Source organism: Trematomus bernacchii, unplaced genomic scaffold, assembly GCF_902827165.1.
Source record: "Trematomus bernacchii unplaced genomic scaffold, fTreBer1.1, whole genome shotgun sequence".
NCBI classification, from domain to species: Eukaryota; Metazoa; Chordata; class Actinopteri; order Perciformes; family Nototheniidae; genus Trematomus; species Trematomus bernacchii.
In genome coordinates, this window is record NW_022987342.1 from 9641716 (window position 1) to 9657035 (window position 15320).

The window sequence follows — 15320 nt, forward strand, 5'->3', positions numbered from 1 at the left end:
GAGTAAATTCACAAGCTACCCTGCAGTATACAAAGTCATTCAAACTAGCTGCACCTTTACCAGCTTTGATAACACTTTAATGATGATCATTATAAAACATATCATATGTATTATTCTGAAATGGACCAATCTGCACAATGACTACTTTTACTGTCGCTACTTTAACTATATTTTGATGCCAATACTTTTATACTTTTGCTTGAGTAACATTTTGAATGCAGGACTTTTACTGTAACAGAGTATTCCTACACTCTGGTACTTCTACTCAAGTACAAGATCCGAGTACTTCCTCTGTCTACAGACAGTTATTATTTAGGTAAAGGAACTTACCTTCTTCAACACTGCCAGAGGCACTAGTGCGTGAGTTAATCTCAAACGTAAACTACTTTAACACACATTAAGTTAACACACTATATATCGCTAAGGTTATATAAAAGTAAACATGTACAGTGTTGTGCTTTTATTGCAAAACTAACGCATGACAGCTTTAAAATAAGTTAAAATATGAACTTAAAACAAGTTGTCATTAAGAATGAAATGATAGTACGGACATACTAAAACACAAATGTTTAGGTTATTTACCTCCACGCTTTAGTCAGTTAGCTAACGAGCTAACAAGGGCTAAATGCGTTGAATTTCAGTGAAGAAGTGGGCTCAACCCGCAAAGCCGCAAGCAGGTCTTATTCCAAAGAGACTTCTTTTCAGCGACATGCAACAATGAACAAAGTAACAACGACTTGGTTAAAAGTAATATATGTTGCTGTTGCTGCTGCTGCTGGTCCTGTACTGCGAAGTACCACATGTGACTCCTACCAGTGTAAAGTCCCCTAACATGAACAGATACACTTCCGTTTCAACCTTCAAAATATTAGCCTTTAAAGTCCAGACAGTAACAATATTAGTTTGTGGTGTTATTAAATTGCATAAATCACATAACTGCAAATTCACAACTACGGTGTTTATATAATTAATATCTTTTGAAACCATTCTGATATTTACTTTCTTTTGTTATGACTGTAAATCACGAAAAGCGTTGTTCGTACATTTTATTCTGAAGGCAACATTCTTGAGTTCCGGTACTAAATGTTGCTCTCTGTGATCTTGCCACGGGAACCTTCTCCATCCACAACACGTGGGTTGTGTTTTTCCGGGTGTGCGCACGGCTGAGGGTCCTTCTCAGGTCGATTAAATGGAATCCTTGCGTCCCTCACTTGCGTCGTTTCCCTGCGTTTAGTCCCTCCCACCAGGGAAGCATGGAGAGACGCAAGGAAACCACGAGAAGCAGGGAAATGAGTTTTAAGAGCAATGGGACGTCCTTTCCTCCGGAGCGTCACGTGAAGCGACGTCCGTTTGTGATGACGCCGCACAGCTGTTCGTCTGACAGCAGCTCTGTCCCCGTTATTTTCACAAACACCCCCGCCTCTGTTAGTAGACATTTACTGACACAAACATTTGTATCATCTGTTGTAGACCTAAATACATTAAATAAAATAAGAACTCATTCTCAAAAAAGATAGACGCCATTCTTAAAATGTATAAACGAACAATGGTTGGATTAATATTGATTAGAGTGCACAATAGAAATAAAATAATTCAGAGAAGAAAAAGAGATATGTTATCTATCAAAACCCAGTTAGATTAACATTCATTGGATTGCACACTTTGTTTGTGTAGCAAATTAACATGTTAAATAGCACTTAATGACTGACTGAATGGAAATGACAATAAATGAAAATGTAAAACGAAAAAGCGATCATGAAAATGTTTCCAATAAATGAATAAAATAATTTTTGACCACTTTGTTGTTCAGATATATCACATATTTGTAACTGAATGATGCATTCATTGAAACAAAACACAGTATAAACTGAGGAGTGAGTCCCGTGAGTTTCATGTGTTTTCTTCACTCCGCTGGGAAACTCTGCTCTCATGTCAAGAAGCATCAGATCAGTGCATGCGCTGCATCGTCCAATCAGTGAGCGATACACAGTAAGGGGGCGGGGAGAGTATCTGAGGATTTCACCGGAGGATGGTCTGGTGGTTCCTCGGTTATCGCTCCTCCATTATCGCTCCTCGCTCCTCGATCCTCGGTCCTCCGGCAGAAATAAGAGCCATGGGACGCTACTCAAGATGGCGCAGACAAATCAACTTCCGGTGATACCGAGGACCGAGGACCGAGGAAATGAAAATAGTCGACCTGAGAAGGACCCTGAGATGCAGCCAAAGCAGAGGAGCTAAAGAATCTGCCAGACATTTTTGTAAATAAAACACACGAAAATTGAAAATGTATTTAACCCATAAGATCCCGGACCCATTTCTACTTTTGGGGAAATTAAGGGGAACATAATTTAGACGAACCCCCCCTAGTGTCAAATATCTGAAATGTGACATATATGTCACATTGGGCTTTAATGGTAAAATAACTGTTATAACTTCATTAATGAGGATGATTTTTTGGTTTAAATTAGTTTGAACATTCTTTGAATTGAAGAATAAAGAATATATTGTAATGTTCCACAATAGGAGTCGGAAACAGGCAAGTTCTTAGGTTTAATAGCTCCTTTGGTAGCATACAAATACAGGTTCACAGGTTAAAGGTTACAGGTCGCCGGTTCAACGTCACTTTAGTACTCCACACACTAACACACACCAAACACAGCGGGGTCAACTTCACACACTGTCCAGCCCTCCCCCCCTGCTCCCCCAACCACAGGCCCGTGCCCGCACACTGACCAGCATTACTGTGCAGCTCTGTGATTGGCAGAGAGACGGGAGATGCTTGAGTGACCCACACAGCACCTAAACACAAACCCACAGCAGAGAGAACATGTAAAACATTTTTAAAACAGACATTTATTTTAATTTTAAGTTGAACTAGGAAGGTCTGGGTGGACTACCATCACTTCCAGTGAGACCAGGGCACATTCTTGCCCTCTACAGGAACCGAGGGGTCTCACGACTAACTTTATTTAACACACAATGTCTCTGAACCGACTTGGGGGTCGTGTCTGCCTTCTCGGCAGGGGGGCTGGGGTCAGAGGGACAGGGGGTGCCGGTTCTGGACCAGACGGGGAAATGGGGAAGAAAGTGGGGGGGGACTCAGTCACTGATGGGGGGCTGCTGCTCTGATCACCTGGGGACCTGGGTGGGGGTGTCGAGGGGGAGGCTGCGACTCCTCTGTAAGGGGCCAACATGTCTCTGTGGAGCACAACTTTTCTCCCCTTGGGAGGCAGCTGCACCCTGTAGACAACTTCCTTCACCCTCTCCAGTACTCTGCAGGGACCAACCCACTAGCTGTCAAGTTTTGGGCACCGGCCTTTTTTTCGTTGGGGGCTATAGACCCAGACCAGCTCCCCGGCCCTAAAGTGCTGCCCTCGTGTCCTTGTATCATAGTTCCGTTTCTGTCTCACACCAGCACTTTTCTGCTGATCGCGGGCAAAGGCGTGAGCTGAATCAAGGCGGTCCTGAAGTCTCCTGGCGTACTCAGGCCCTGGAGGAGTGTCAAGGGAATCCGGCAGCTGACCAAACGCCAAAACGGCAGGGGTGCGAAGCTCTCTCCCTAACATGAGGAGAACAGGCCGAGGACTGCTGTACTGCAGAGCGACATGCCATGAGCACCAGGGGCAGATGATCGTCCCAGTCACGCTGGTGCTGAGACATGAGGATGGCCAGCTGCTGGCCCATGGTGTGATGAAATCTCTTGACTAGTCCGTCACTCTGAGGCCGCAAGGGGGAGGTGCGAGTTTTGTGCATGCCCATTTGTGTGCACATGGAGGCGAACACCCGGGACTCGAAGTTCCTCCCCTGGTCACTGTAATGGCAAATGTAATGTTCCAATGCCCTATATCAGGGCTCTCCAACACGTCGATCGCGAGCTACCGGTAGCTCGCGGGCAGCTTTTCAGTAGCTCGCTGCTCGATTATCGATTATAGCGCAGTAAGGTTGCTTATTGATTTTTCGGCCGCGGCTGGACAATAACGTTTTTTTATTTTAGAATTGTTTCTGTCACACGAATATCAAATGGTCGGTGACGCAGAGATCATGGAACAGACGTGACAGCAGCACAGCGACAACACACACGGAGCAGTCTGCTTTCTCCACCAACACCAGTCCAGAACTAACAGCAGAATGACCCGCTCTGAATCAGGCCCGTGTCGCTGCGGCTCAGAGACACACAGGGAGGGATTTGTGTTTTTTGAAAAACACTCGTTATCGTCATGTCAGGTTTTTGGTGGATTTAATTAAGTCTTGGATTGCAGAGTATGAATGTCCTCTTGCAATTTTCAGTTGATATATACTTGTGTAAAGTTTGTGAAGGCAGGAGGAAAGCTTCCGCGATCACCGTCTCCTCTCCGTTCCTCCAAACCCCGCCCCCTCCCTGAAAATAATGAGTGACAGGCTGATAGTGACCTGATAGAAACTTTATTATTCACTTAATCACTGATTGAGATATGATGAAGCTAACCTAATCTCCTACATTCATGGGATTTATGTAACAGTAAGACAGAGAATGCAAGTGTGCACCCACATGCACTATTTTTGTTTTTATAATGCTATTGTAAATACTCCTGCTGTGTTCAGACTCAAGTCCTGTGTGTGATGCCACATTCAAGACATTCAGTATCTTTTTTTTAACAGAAGACCGTTGCTAGAAGCTGCAGCTAGACTGCAGAAGCATTCGTTTTTTGTTTTTGAGGATGGAACCATTTTCACACACAGATATAGGGAGGCTAGACCTATACAATTAATTTATTATGGTTTATAATTTAATGTCAAGACGAAGAAGAAGAAGAAAAAGATGGCTGAACAACTGTTCAGTGTTAATCCTGTGGAGATCTCCAAAATAATGTTCAGCTTAGTCTCAGCAAAACTCACAACATTTCTGGAGCCTTGTAGACCCAGAAAACTATAAGAACATTCACCAAGCAGCACTGAAAATGTCTGCTTTATTTGGTTCTGTTCTACATACCTTTGTGAAGCAGCTTTTTCTGACATGAATGAAATCTAAATACAGAACAAGACCGACTGATGAACATTTAAATGACTCTATTAAGTGAACCTAAGTGGGTCCAGCATACACCTCTATGGTGGACTGCATGCAGTGCCATTCATCTCACTAACAAAAGAGTGAAATGCTTGTAAGGTGGTGATTAAGGACACTTATGTGAATGTTCAGTGATGTACTTATTATGTGGGCCATAATAATATGTGAGAAATCTTCGTTTTCTTGGACCTTATTTTTGATAAGCTTTAGGTATTGCAATTTCACACGTGTACAAAAGTATAGCTTAATTCAACTGATGAGGGCTATGTGAATAAATGTAAGCGATGTGATGCAAGTAGCTCTTGGCCACTTTCATTTTTTGAAAGTAGCTCTCAGATGAAGAAAGGTTGGAGACCCCTGCCCTATATCCTTTGCCATTACTTAATTATTCTGGCACAGGAAGATTATGTTATAGGACATTAACGATAAAACAGAATATTGTTGTTCTATTTTTAGACACATCTCAAGATCGACTGGTCGATCGCAATCGACTGGTTGGGCACCCCTGGTTTAGAGTGATCTAGACGCAGACACAAACAGATGATTTTCCAGTCTTTTGCTGCAGTTTAGAATGATGTTTATTTTGCTTTACATACCAAGGTTTAATTATATGTCAAAGGTTGTGGTATGAGCATCTGCCGGGCTGGTGGAATCGGTGTGCTCTTCCTCCTGTGTCCTCGTCCTCTCCGTTCACCTATGACCCCTTTTATACACCCAGTGCAGCTAACCCCCGTCACCAAGTGTCCAAAATAATATTGCAGTATAAATATAAATAAAGTAAACTGAGACACCAACAACACCTCCTGGTGTGTAGGAGGCATTGCGAAATGGCTCCTACACACCGGCCCCTAATTGGCTTTAGTATGAAACAAAAAACAATTACCAATAAATAAATAATAATGGGGCTATGTAAAATAAAAATGGTGTGTTCTATGTGTTGGTATTTCATTCTTAATGAATTTTCAGTTTATTTTCTTCTCCCTTATTTTAAGGGTAACCAGTCTTTGTGGTACTTATGTCTCAACTGCCTGGAGCAGACATATCTTCGCTATTGGTCTCACTAAGATGTTGCTCTTAGTTTGAAGTCGAACTGTGCGCACAAGACCTTGTGCATCTGGTTTTGTCTCCAGTATTCTGCCAATTAACCAGGAGTCGCGTGGAGCAGTGGAATCAGCCACTACAACAATGTCCTCTGGAGCAAAGCTTGTTTTTTCCTTTAACCACTGTTGTCTATTTTGGATTAGAGGCAAGTATTCCTGTGACCACCTTTTCCAAAAGAGATCTGCCATATCTGGCACTTGTCTCCATCTGCCATATATTGCACTTGTCTCCATCTGCGTTTGATGTACAAGTCTTCTTTTGCAAAGAGTCCAGATGGTAGTTTCGGCTTGGTTTTCATCAGAAGAAGATGGTTAGGTGTGAGATCCTCCAGGTCCATCGGATCATCAGAAGACTTTGTAATGGCTCGATCATTCAAAATCGCTTCGACTTCACAAAGAAAGGTTTGCAATCCTTCGTCGTCCAGAACTTTTTTGTTTAAGAACAGAACGCAGCACATTCCGAACCATGCGGATCAATCGTTGAAGCATAGCACTCTGAATTCTGTCTTGATTCAAACCATTGAGTGCTTCTCTTAGCTCTCTATTTGCTTCGACAAAATGTGTGCCATTGTCTGATCTTAAAGAGGAAACTTGACCTCGCCGACAAATAAATCGTCGTAGTGCATGGATGCAGGAGTCTGTGTCAAGTGTGTATGCAACTTCAAGATGTACTGCTCTGCTTGCCATGCAAGTGAAGATTACTTCATATCTTTTGACAAGACTTCGTCCTCTCTTGATCTCAATAGGACCGAAGTAGTCTACTCCTGCATTTGTGAAGGGAGGCGTATCTGGTAGAATCCTTTCCAAGGGCAAGTCTGCCATTTTCTGTTCTCCAAGTCTTCCACGCTGCCGTCTACACACAGTACAGTGTGATATAATCTTTCTTGCCGCAAGATTTGATTATCCAGTACTTTTTACGGAGTCGAGACAGCATATGACATCAATGAAACGTATCATCCGTCATTCACGCGAGGCAGTCGCAATTTTTAGAGGCTCCCACTGCCTGTTAGCATCTGGCATCTGTTAGCATCTAGCTCTCCTGCTTACAAACATCCCTGCTTATACAAGTAGTAGTTTTAGTTGTCTGCGGTCTGCGGAGGCCTACTCCCACCTGTCGAGTACGGCTGTGCTGAGGTGGTTTTCCCCCGGAGACGTTGCGAAGAGACGGAGCGGCTCCACCTGTTGCTGCCTGCTTTCCACCTGTCTGGTGTCTGCGATCTGCGATCTGCGATCTGCGGAGGCCTACTCCCACCTGTAGAGTACGGCTGTGCTGAGGAGGTTTTACCCCGGAGACGTCGCGAAGAGACGGAGCGGCTCCATCTGTTGCTGCCTGCTTTCCACCTGTCTGGTGTCTGCGATCTGCGGAGGCCTGCTCCCACCTGTAGAGTACGGCTGTGCTGAGGAGGTTTTACCCCGGAGTCGTCGCGGAGAGACGGAGTGGCTCCACGCTTCGGGCTTGGCCTGCTTCCACCGGGCGTGTGCTGCTGTGCGGAGGAGGATTTTACCACGGCTGGGGCCTGCTTTCCACCTGTCCTGGTTCTGCTGTTGCGGAGGCCTGCTCCCACCTGTCGTGTGCTGCGGTGTCGTGTGCTGCTTGCTGAGGAGACCTTTCACCCCGGGGATACCACGGAGGGACCGGAGCGCTTCCACGCTGCTGCTTTCGCCTGTCCTTTGCTGCTGTGCTGATTTGCTCCAGGAACATCGCGGATACTGTGTGCTGGTCTGGGAAAATGGCCCATATCGGGATTCTGCTGTGCCTGTTAACTGTTTTGGACTATGAGAAGATCTCTAGTCATCCTGAGAAGTCTACTGGATTCAGGTCTGTTCTGCCACTCGCAGTGGGCATCCCCTGCAAAGGGTCGGATGTCTTACACAAACAATTACCGGTTGCCTTGTCACAGACAATCTGCTCGACAAAATATGTTTGTCTTTTTTGTTTGCCTGCGATGATGGTTCTTCAGGACTGCTTCTTAAACTCTAATCAAACTCTCACAGACTTTTCCGGTGATTCTAAAGTAGATGACAATGTATGTGTGTCGATTAAGAGGAAAAGATGCCTGTTTTTGTTGTTGTTATTACTGTCAGGAAATGTTCAACCTAACCCTGGTCCGCCCAGTAGTAGTAGTCAGATCGCTACTCCTGCTGATTTTAAAGCTAGGTCTGGGTTGGGTTTCATCCACTTGAATGTGCGCAGTCTGTTAGGTAAACTAGATTTTGTCCGCATTTGGGCAAGCTCGACTGACGCTGACGTCATTGTTTTATCAGAAACATGGCTAAATAAATCTATTTTGGCCTCTGACATTGCCTTAAATGGTTATAATGTGTATCGTACCGACCGGCCTAATAAAGGTGGTGGCGTTGCCATTTATGTTAAGAATAAGTTCAGTGTAACCACATTAGTTTCCAAATCTATCAGTAAGCAATTCGAATTTTTAGCCTTAAATATAGAAGTGGCAAAGGGGCAACAGGTCATGGTGGTGGGCTGTTACAGACCCCCCTCAGCTGTCAAGGACTCCTTGTCTTCACTAGCAAATCTTTTATTGCAACTTGACTACAAGGAAATAGTGCTACTTGGAGATTTTAACTGGGACTGGTTAACTGCAGTATCAGAGGATTTTAAAAACCTTTGTATCTCTTTAAATGTTACTCAGATTGTAGACAGTCCTACTCGCCCTAACATTAAGTCCCCTAATAAATCCTCCCTAATTGATCTCATTCTAACTAATGTTCCCTATAAATACTCATCTGTGGGAGTATTTGCGAATGATGTGAGTGACCACTGTGCTGTAGCCACAATTAGGGACACTAAGGTCCAAAAGGTTAAACCTCGTATTATCATTAACCTGTTCCACTCTGAGCCTGTTTTTCAGGTCTCAGGCTCGAAAATGACATTCCCAGAACAAATGACCATATCTTCCCTTCTAAAAGGGTTAAATTAATAATCTTTTCTCAAAGTAATGATAAACCTGTGAGTTGGATGTAGAAGTGTCAGAATCAATATAAATGTTTTTTATTTTAAAGAAAATTCAGATTTTACATAGTAAAAAACTGTAAATTATAGTGTCCGTCCAAAAATTATTTTTTACAGATAGTGAAAACTACCCTTGGATGATGGGTTAGTAGACTAAAAGCTTTAGGAATCCAAAGTACAACATATAATAAGTACCCTGTATCAAGATTGATGCAAAACAAGTGAAATTTGACCTTTTTAGAGAGATTTAGCCAAAAACTGGGCCATCTGGGGTCATTTGGGTGGATTTGACCTATCTCTGGCCCCCCTTGCTCGATCTGGTTGGTTGACATACCCTTGTGACCGTTAGAGCCAATAGAATCGAAGGAGGAGGCTCCCACCCAGACACGTTGTAAAGAAAAAATGTTGCCGCTTCGCGTGTGGAAAGCGAAACTAAACTGGAGGAATGTCTCCTTCTGGAGTTTGGAAACTAAAACGCAGTTGTATTGCTTATGGATTATCATAAATAATTTCAAAGAAGGCACAGACACATAGGATGAACCTATGGATTAACTGCAGCATCGTTTTTTTATCGTTTTAATGCCATTGAAGACCACTTTTGACCAAGGTAAGCCATATTTATATGTTTAGCTTCTTGGCTCCACATGTGATGATGTACGCTTTCGTTGATAGCGTCGCGAATGTTTATCACTGAGTGTTGAGGTGGGCACCGTTAGATTCAGTGTCTCCAGGACACCAAAAAATAGTGTTTGGTTGTGCATCTAGGATAAGTAATAAGGGAGTTCTGAGTGAGTTTATGTGCCTTTGTCGGTCCCGTTTTTTCGATCGAGGCTAATTCAGAGGCTGAGTGCTAGCATTGTGGGTTTTTTTTGAAAGAAAAAAATTAAAAAGATCAGTTAGCTGAGTTTCTTCCCGTTACATGGATATAACACATTCATAGTTTTATTCAATATTAAGATTCCTTAGACGTTGTTTCCTGCAAATGACGCGTTTATCCGCCCGGTACCGGGGGGAAGGCGTGAAACAGGTTAAGAGAGACACAAAACATTTTGTGGAGCAGGGTTTTGTTCATGATCTGTTTGGGTTTGATTGGGGAAAAATCGATCTGTGTGCTGATGTAGAAACTGCATGGTCTTATTTTTATCTTGGTTTTATGGAGATCATTGATAGACATGCACCCCTACGTAAATTTAGAGTAAAGGGACGAGACAATCCTTGGTTTTCTGCTGAACTGTCCAGTCTCCTGCATGAGAGAAACAAGGCCTGGGCAAAGGCTAGGAAATCAGGCTCAGAGGTAGAATGGCTGCACTTTAGGCAGCTAAGGAATAGCTTCACTTCACATGTCAAAAGTGCTAAGTCGAAGTACTATTTGTCAGTTACTACAGAAAACCTAAATAATCCTAGGAAATTTTGGAAAGCCAGAAAATCGATATCCACCGGTGAGATCCGTAATGAGCTACCTCCGTGCCTTACCACTGCATCAGGCTCTATATCGGACAGGGCCACCATGTTAAATTGCTTTAATAAGCATTTTGTGTCCTGTGGCTCTCTGTTTGATTCTGTGACTACACTGTAAAATATTACCATGATTTCACAATATTTAGCTGTAATATTTTACAATAAATTACTGTTTTACCACTTTACAGTCTTTACCTGTAATGTTCACAATATAATACTGTAATTTTGAATTTCACAGTGAAATCAATGCAGGCACAGTTAATTACTGTGAATGTACAGGATAAATGATTACCAGGATTTCACAACATGTTACTGTATTATTTCACAGTAAAATACTGTATTCCGACCATCCTCTGTGATAACCATAGACTGTATATATAAATGGACGTAGGGTCCGTGACGTCACCCATAGGATTCTGCAGAGTTGGCGAGAAGCCCTTAGTAGGCGGAGTCGGCCACTAACGGCTCCACAGTGGCGTCAGAGTTCCACTCCCGCCTGCTCCAGCCTGCTCCAAATAAGGGCAAAGAGGCGGAGCCGAGGCGGGACCTGCTGCCTCCGGGCTGGAAGTAACAGAGCTAGCTGAAGCTACCAAGCTAAGCTAACATGCTCACCATCTGCAGAGTTGCCGTCGCATTTTACGTTTCTAAGGTAAGCGGACATGAAACTATTCAGCAAAACTATAAATAATAATCTAAGTTGAGTTTTTAGCATAATACTTCAGAATCTTAAAATCCCTTAACGTTTGTATGCAATGTGCTAAATTAAACACTGGAATCAAGCAAAATATTAATATGTTTGCATGACATTAGTTATTTATATTTTGCCATCACTTAATTATACGTTTAATACATTTAAGTTAAGCTAAGGTACATGTGATGATAGCTAGTTAGTGCTCTTACCTGTGAGGCCTCCTCCAAACAGCATTATAACCAGACTGTATCATTAAAACTACAAGTACCAGTTCTAGATCCTTGACTTTAGACAAACAATTCAAAAGACAAAATGTATTTAAAGACCAATCTTTATTTGAAGGTGCCTCTTAACCTGGGATATTAGTTATACAGTAATAGTATTGACAATCTAAAAAAACTGAGCAACTCAACAGTCAACTTTATATTTCTTATTGTCTAAAGCATTTATTATTTTCATTTTTCCCCTCTCATATTCAGTGTGGATGGATTGAGACAGCGTGGTGTCCAGAGAGCTGCAGAGACTTCAGGGAGAAACCTCCGTGTGATGGACGTCCTGTCTGTTGGTTTGGAGAAGACTGAGGGTCTTTCCTCTGCGAGGAGGACCAGGCCTGATGGAGGAGCCCATGCATAGCTGATACCACCTGATCAGGCCTTGTCTGTCACTTTATTTGACTAAATGTGTTTACTTATACATTTAATAGGTTTACACCTTCTGTCCATATGTGCTTTTTATTTAAAACATGTTTGATTAACTTTTGGTTCACATTTCAATAAATTGAATTTGTATTTGCACTCCTTTTGTCCATTATTCTTACTGAAAATGTTAGATTACACATTCACATCTGACTGAAGATTGGCCCCATTTATTTGCGTTGCAAACTCTGTGGTACAAGGCACATGTTGTGAAGCTCATAAAGTGAGGCAAATAGAAATAATCAGCTGATGTAGTGTAGATGTGGAAATAGGTGCATTCGATCAGCTGACTTTGTTTTCACAATAAAAATGGTTTCTTAGTGAATGTCCTGTACTGGTCTTAACATCTCATAACATCAGCTTTTAATTTTCCTATTGGATGTTTTTCTTGACCCTCGGAGAAAGAGGAGATGCTGAGTCGTGTCTTTCAGGCATGTCCTTTCCTAACAAAAATTACAGGAAACATAAAGCATATTATTGCAGAACAAGTGTGTTATTTATGAAAGAGGTGTGTTTGTGTTTAGGGGCTGTAGATATAATTATTTTGTAATTGTAATGTTTTTTTTTATTTCAACAGTGAGCTACAAAGACAATCAGATTATGAATGAACAGTATGAAATTCATCAACATTGAAATGTATTTTATTATCAAAATAATATTTAACTGTTATTAAAACAAGCTTGCTCTGTTGTCTCACTGAAAGAATAACTTTTACCACGTTTTTACAGACAATATTGAGAGATAAATAGCAGTTGTCACTATGCGTTAAATATCTTTGCCTTCAATACCTTAAATTAGAAAGCTGACAGTCATATTGCTTGTTAACATCTAAATGTAACCCTTTGCATGGAAAAAAACCCTCAACTTCACTGATGTGTAGGTGATCTAGTATTTAGTATTGTTTAATGGAATGTATATCAGTGTATTAAAGTCAATACTTCATTTATTTAAACCAATATCTTTCTTGATTCTTTGTACAGTATGAAAAAAGAGTATTTGTACCTGTGCTGAAGTTCACTGCTGTGAGGAGTCCAGTTTTGTCTCTCACTCTCTGGTCCAGCCTGTCGAATCACCTGGACACTTTAAACAAACAGATATATATGTAAAGAACCATGTGTACAAACAATATAACTTATTATCTTCTGTTGAACATGTTGGATTGTGTATTGCCCGAGTCAGGGTCCTTTTTATTTTACTGTAACTTTGGAAGTTGTGTTACCAATGCTTACTGTTTATTTGATACCAATTTGGTAATGCAATTAATAAAAACAACAAGGTTTGGGTTCGTTCTTCAGATGACTGTGACGTTAAGGTGTAAGCTCAATAATGAACTCCAGCTCAACCAACCATATTGTAATATCTAAGTAATCATCTTGAAATATGACATTAATAATTGTAATATACACACATCTTATTGTGAGGTTGATTTCACATACACTACTTCGACGTTAGCTTGTCTACATACTTGAGCATAGCCAATTTAAATTAACCTAAGCGATGCATAAAGTTCCTACCTACATAATAAAATATCTCTCTAAGTTACAAGGATGACCTTATTTTATCAACCTCAAACAGAAGCCGTTTGTTCTACAGTATTATCCCACTTAACGCTTAACACTTGTCTATTTCGTTTTAACCTTTATATATACAGTCTATGGTTTTAAGTTAACTTGGAGGCTAAGATTAGCATCGTTAGCACCGATGTAGCTACCACTCGCTTACATGCTAACCCAAGCCTTAACATTCATTACGTAGCTGATTGAAAACACATAAATAAAGTACTCGAATTTCACTTACCGCAAAACGGCATTCATGCACCGTCTGTTTTAACCGCAGAGCGAGTCACAATAGTCCCATATATAAGCATGGAGAACAAACAAACACGGCCGGGGTCAAGTTGTGTTCCCTGGATGAACTGACCAGGCAGAGTCGCTGTAGCTTCACGGAGACGGAGCAGCTAGCAGAGAGACAAGAAGCTAACAGCAGCAGTGACTTGACAGAGCTGTCACTCAATGTGACCACGCCCTAATTTATGCAAAAACTTTAAGACCTAATATAAATAAAAGGGTCATGTTAGAAAACAATTCACTCACAGATTCATAATCATGAAGGTGGAATCTAACTATATACATAATAATATTTATTGCAGCCAGGGCTAGAAACGTTTTTTTTCTGCTGTGAAATTGGGCATTTTAACATGGGGCTCTATGGAAATTGCTCCTTTCTGCAGTCATCGCCTATCGGCCAATATATGAACTGCAGTTTGTGGCACTTCCGTATTGGCGTCCCGGCTCTTCCCCAGAGTTTGCCGCTTGGTGATAACACAACAAATTAAGTGATTTTCTTGCTTTTATCGCTCTTGCTTTAAATACTAATTTCTTTCTTTGGTGCAGGTTTTACTTAAATTGAAAGGGGCACCGCTGCATGTGCCTTAAAATAAACGATGCAACATATAAATCTATGTAAAATTGAAATGGTTGTCTTGGCTTATTGTTTTCAGGTGCTTCCTGGGCATTAATCCTGAGACGGGCTCGAAAGCCAAAAAGAGGCATGGCAATTTAAACCCCCATGTCAGCACATTCTTCAGAAAAATGGTTGACTTTGAGTGGATGTCTGTGTAGACATGTGTTACGTGCTCCCCTCCTCTTTTCTGTCTCCCTGCTGCGCAGGTGCACCTGGTCTGCCCCTGGCTCCGCCTCTGCCCAGGTGCACCTGGTCTGCCCCTGGCTCCGCCTCTGCCCAGGTGCACCTGGGCTGCGTTTCACTTCTCTTATTTTTCATTTCCTCGCTCCTCGGTCTCGGTCTCACCGGAAGTTGATTTGTCTGCGCCATCTTGAGTAGCGTCCCAATGGCCTTATTTTTGCCGGAGGAGCGAGGAGCGAGGAGCGATAACGGAGGAGCTATAATCGAGGAACCACCAGACCATCCTTCGATGAAATCCTCAGCCACTCGCCCCGCCCCCTTACTGTGTATCGCTCACTGATTGGACGATGCAGCGCATGCACTGATCTGATGCTTCTTGACATGAGAGCAGTTTCCCAGCGGAGTGAAGAAAACACATGAAACTCACGGGACTCACTCCTCAGTTTATGCTGTGTTTTGTTTCAATTAATGTATCATTTAGTTACAAATATGTGATATATCTGAACAACAAAGTGGTCAAAAATCATTTTATTCATTTATTGGAAACATTTTCATGATCGCTTTTTTCGTTTTACATTTTCATTCATTGTCATTTCCATTCAGTCAGTCATTAAGTGCTATTTAAAATGTTAATTTGCTACATATCCACACAAACAAACATAGTGTGCAATCCAATGAATGTTAATCTAACTGGGTTTTGATAGACAACATATCTCTT

General features: G+C 41.9%; 1 protein-coding gene across 1 annotated transcript in view; it reads right to left on the bottom strand.

Annotated features, from left to right (window-relative positions):
- naf1 (nuclear assembly factor 1 homolog (S. cerevisiae)) overlaps positions 1-805 on the bottom strand; it is a 17132-nt gene extending 16327 nt beyond the window's left edge. Inside the window, 1 exon segment of the mRNA XM_034128570.1 lies at positions 583-805. The gene's annotated coding sequence lies outside the window, so the exon portion shown is untranslated.
- Positions 806-15320: the final 14515 nt, after the last annotated feature.